The sequence below is a fragment of the Panulirus ornatus genome, chromosome 33, assembly GCF_036320965.1.
Source record: "Panulirus ornatus isolate Po-2019 chromosome 33, ASM3632096v1, whole genome shotgun sequence".
Classification (NCBI taxonomy): domain Eukaryota; kingdom Metazoa; phylum Arthropoda; class Malacostraca; order Decapoda; family Palinuridae; genus Panulirus; species Panulirus ornatus.
Genome location: NC_092256.1, coordinates 21863386 through 21869214, shown reverse-complemented (window position 1 = coordinate 21869214; position 5829 = coordinate 21863386).

Sequence of the window (5829 nt, the reverse complement as noted above, 5' to 3'; positions counted from 1 at the left end):
TATTAGTAGTCTCCTTAACCCTTAATGTGAACAACAGATGGCATAAGCACCATCTACTACTGTCCTAGACGTTGCGATTAATGAAGTAAAATGATTGATAATATGCGTCACTCCCAGGGGAGCTGTACCTATGGCGGAGATTGGTACAGCCAGCCCAGGGTCTCTGGATAATACAGATGACCAGTCAAGCGCGTACAATAGCAATAAACCCTCCCGCAACTCTGGCATTGTGAAGGAATGAGAAAATTAATGACTGAAAAAATACACGTATATGCACATAAATACATACACATTATATATATATATATATATATATATATATATATATATATATATATATATATATATATATATATATATATATATATATATATATATAGCGATAAAGCTTTCGTTAGATAAAGATTAGTGGATGCGCGAACTGACTATAACTCCTGATTCGTAAAATATTCAGAACACAAAGGAACGTAATCTAACTGCTCGTCAAATCTTTCCTACTTGAAGCTCAGTAACGCCAGGTAGGCTGCACTATGATCTCCTCCTTTCTCACACTGTTTTGAGAATATCGGTGATCACAAACCAATGATTTTTTTGACATTTATTTTCTTCATCGTGAGAGATCCCTTGGATGAATCAACCTTTCCGATAGCTATTCTTTCAGCTGACAGTTTCATGCATTGATAAACAAAAAGAATCTCGAGTGTAAGACGAAGTTAACGCATCATATGAGTCACAAGGAAGTAGTTTCAGCTCGGCTCTCTGATGTGCAGTATGTCTTCCCGGTCTTCCTCAGACTCCACAAAAAGAAACAAAGAAACTCGACTGAAATTACTGATTTCCCGTGTGACGCCAAGGTTGTTTTGGGTATGATGACGCTGCTTCCACCAGACCGTAAAATAAATGTTAAAGGTAACTGAGTCCTGGAGGTTAGCCTTTGTTATGGTGCACAGTTTTCAAAGATGTTTAAGATACGTATGTTCAATACAAACTATAACAGGACTTCGTGGTTGCAACAGATGAAAGGAGAAATGCTGCCACTGAACCATTCCTTGCACAGTCATACTGGACTTTTCACTCGTTAGAATCTCTCATTGAATATACGCTCTCATCATCATGTCGAAAAATGGTCCGGGCAAGCATCTAGATGGTCTTACCAGAAACGTATCTGAAATCTTTTTTGTCACTTTTATATCCGCAAGACAGGAAGTCACCCAGATGTAACAACATTCAGTAACAAACTTCCTGGCTACATAGGTGAAGTTCCTGGTTGTGTCAACATACTTCCTGGTCTCGTAGCTGTTCCCGGTTATGTCCTCGTAGAAAAGTAATCTAAGTCCTATTGGTAAAGTGCGACGTCGCAGCCAGGCCAACCCTCAACAAGGGGTTTTCAGGATTGAGTTAGCTGAACGTAATGAACTAATGCTTTAGATTTTCTACCCTATATGCTGTACAGCTCTTCATGAAAACTCATCATATTACGTTTCCACTTGTATATCTATGAAATAATTCTTAATCTAAATACATGAAACGTTCCCCAACGTAATGGCTGGGTTCTAATATTAGATATGCTAGTCATATCGTGTGAGGTTCCACTTTAGTGTGTCAAGACTATATCAAGATTCCACGAAAGTGAAGTGAAAAATCCTCAAACGGGAGGAGTAATCCTCGACCTGCAAACTTCATTTTGGAAATTATGAATTGTTGCAAACAGTAATTTTCTAAATTAATCAACAAATTAGTTTTGATATCTCACTTGTAAAAAAAAATGTAGGGATTACAAGCATTTTACTAGTGTAGCAAATGTTAAGACCATTGTTTGATGAATCATAGACACTTAAGTTTACATTCATTGCCAAAGGTAAACACCTATAGATGTATAAGAAACAACTGAAGGCTTCACGTTCATATCCTTTGGGATGGAATGAACAAGTGAAACCTAAACACAAGGATAGAGAGGTATTAGAAAATGATCCCCCTCCATAACCGACACTCTAGATCTTACTACACCTATTCCGTACTTGGTCAAGAATTCATCTACCCAACCGTGTGGGCTGGAAGGACAGCAAGAGTCCCCTAAATGACCTCCTCGACCAGGGAGAAAGTCGCCATTTCCATGGGAGTCGACGCTGGCAATTTGCCGGTTTTGTTACCAGGGAATCAGTGGAGGGCGATCGCTGCGCGAACTGCCGTAATGACACTGTATGGAGGTCATCCATCAACCAGTTGATGGGTATAGAATGGCTATGACACCGTCACATCAATTGTCATGGTCACATTCCATTGTTACCAGTTTGCGCTTTGTTTGCCATGGTATACTGCCATTTCAATGTCATTTCTTTACACTATATATATATATATATATATATATATATATATATATATATATATATATATATATATATATATATATATATATTGAACAAATCTGGAAATGTTTAGTTGTTTGCGAGAGAAATTCCGTTTCACTTGTCTTTCTGTGATTCTGACCCTAGACAGATTTGATCTCATAAACAAAGTGACTCTAAATCCCTTGTAACAGCTCTATTCACTGGATTTTAACAGGAGTTCAGGTCGGGTTGGAATGATTCATTTGATTCAAAACACTGAGTCAGAGTTTGTGACGGGGTTCTCCAAGACCTCTTAGAGGCCTTATAAACAAGATTCCTTCCAGGATACATAAAAACGGAGCTGATCTTGGCTCGAACTGGTTTTTGAGCTGCCAGTTCGTTGATAACCATCCCATTTTTGCTGTTGCAAGCAATGTCCAGCTGGGATTTCCAAGGTCTCTTCCGGTCGCTGTCACCTGCCGCTTGGTGTCCACACCACTAGAACGGTGACACAACCTGCATACATGAGAGTGTGTTGTCAGTCGCGGTCTTTCATATTGTTCCACAAGTACAGGAAGATCAAAAACTGCTGAATCGAGCGAAAAATGGCAACAGATAGTGTCTGAAAGACAAGAGAAATATAATTTTCGACCTGCAGTCCTTTTTGCTCATTTATTTTTCATAGAACCAGATATTACAGCATACTGTGGTGCATCTGATGATGTTTTCCATCGTCAACTCTACATAATCATTAAGTATCGTCTGTACCTAACGGATTAAGGTGATAATGACAACAATTCGGTTATAGCGAAGAAATTGCATTCGTGTTATATTTGTTAATGTTTCGATGGCATGAATGAATAGCTGACAGATTTTCTTATGCCTGACACTTTTTCTTTCAGTCTCGAAATATTCATAGATTTCACAGTCCTTGCGTATCAAAAACTCTGATGTGGCGAAGTCACTGAGTTCCAATGGGCCATTACAGCTTAAGGCAACGTTTTTTTATCCTTCAAATCACGTTGGAAAGGTCACCTGCAGAACTCCTTTAAGCGAAACCATCTCCAAGATCATACATTCATGATAAGAAATCCCTGCCTCAAATAATCAACAACAATGCACATTACGTATTTGTATAACAACAGTTACAACAACTGTTCATGATAACTCGAAAATGATACGGCGAGGCCATGATACAGTGACTAGTGGTTTAACACGCTGATACAGACCCAAGTTTGAGTCCCGGACGAGGTGGGTTTTGTCGAAGTAAATAGTTTTAAGATGCATTATTCGTACGTATGGCTAAGCAAGAGGCGGGCGTAAATGAATGTAAAACTTTCTCCTCGGTATACTTAGTCATTTGATAATCATACACATGCATTTGCTATGGAAACAGTCAAGTCTGACTTCCAAAACAAAGACACATCACATCTGTCCTAAGGAATCGGATAAAAGACACAGTCATGCCTCAGGTTACACGTGAAGAAAGCTCTGTAGCCCGTGCAACCGAGACAGGAGACAAGCTGGTAACACTTGAGGCCATCGTTTCACTTACTGCTTCCGCTCTGTAATAATCTATTCCTCTATGACTATCTTTCATATATAAAGTTCACCAGTTACTGCTGTTGCTCAGTAAAACTTCTACATCCAGGGCTGTTGACTGTTAGAATTCTCTTCGCCTCTTTTTTTTTTTTTTTTCTGTCAACAGTTACTGTCGCTCATTGGAAATATCTTCATCTAATATTCTTCAACAAATCTTCTGTCTACTGCAGTCGCTCAGGAAAATCTTCGTCTGCCTTTATATCCCATCCAATGATGTTGCTCAGTAAATCCATAGTGGCTGTCATTGCTCAAGTAAAAACTTCACTCAGCTGAGGTTCAGCACCCAGCTCGTCCTTGAGGAAGGTGAAGCTGTATATAAGCTTCTACGTTCAACATTGGGCACCAAAACAAATTCTATTTCGTTAACCCGTTTAGATTCTAACTTTGTTTAACTGCATTGGATCATTATAGTACACTTAATCCAAGGAAGTGCATATGGAAGTATGTGAGGCTAGTTTGGGGACTATCATCAAGGCGATCTTTTCATTCAGATTTTATCTTAATTCACTGCAGACGAATGATAGTATTGGATAAATGATTATCAGATATCTGAGTTATGATGTATGTTATTAGCCTCACTATAAAGTAAAAGGGTGTTTCTAATAGATCTTCCGACGATTGATCGAATACTAGATGACAGTTGACAGATTGCTTCATAACAGAGGGAAGCCAGACAAAGAATGGTTAATGTAAGGGTCATTTCCCGTTGTTCATAGCGAGAAGCAGTTCCATGGAAGTTAAGTGAGACTCACAATAATAAGAAGGATGTTTACGATTGGCTGCACTGGCACAATTCCCTTACGGCTTTTTACCGACTCTTTCACACCATATAACCCCACGTTTTCGATTTTAATTTCATCCATCATCCTAATTCTAAGCTGTTAGTGCAATTTATAATGGCTGCAGTAGGCAATGAAGCTAGCTAGCTCTATCTCCGGATATATATATATATATATATATATATATATATATATATATATATATATATATATATATATATATATATATATATATATATATGGGAACGGGGAGCTGGAAATCCTCCCCTCCAATTTTCACTTTGAACAGAGAAGGGGGCCAAGTGAGGATTTTTCCCTCTTAGGCTCAGTCCTCTGTTCTTAGCGCTACCTCGCTAAGCTGGAAATGGCGAATATATATATATATATATATATATATATATATATATATATATATATATATATATATATATATATATATTCTGTTTTTTTTTTTCATACTATTCGCCATTTCACGCGTTAGCGAGATAGCGTTAAGAGGACTGAGCCTTTGAGGGAATATCCCCACTTGGCCCCCTTCTCTGTTCCTTCTTTTAGAAAATTAAAAACGCGAGGGGAGAATTTCCGGCGCCCCGCTCCCTCACCTTTCAGTCGCCTTTTACGACATGCAGGGAATACGTGGGAAGTATTCATTCTTCCCTATCCCAGAGATAATATATATATATATATATATATATATATATATATATATATATATATATATATATATATATATATATATATATATATATACCTTCGTGTTCAAGGAACCCCTTCTGTCTTTTGACATGTATAGATTTTTTTTTCTGCTTTGAGACTATTATCACTATAAGCTAGACTTAAATGAAACTAATTTAATAAGTTAAGTGCTTTTAAATCTGAGGGAAATCAGATCAAGCCAATAATTCATATGGAGTGTCCTTGGCGTTCTTGGAAAAGAATGAACTTGTCTTATAATTTATTGTCCAGCGAAATTAGCTAAAATACATTGATAATGGAATTATAGAATAGGATATCTTAGAATTAATCTGAGTATTTTTTCTTCAGATTTAAAGGTCATAAGATATGTCCCTGGTAATTCCGAAAAAAAAAAGAAATCTTATTTTTCTGCATGACAGCTGGTG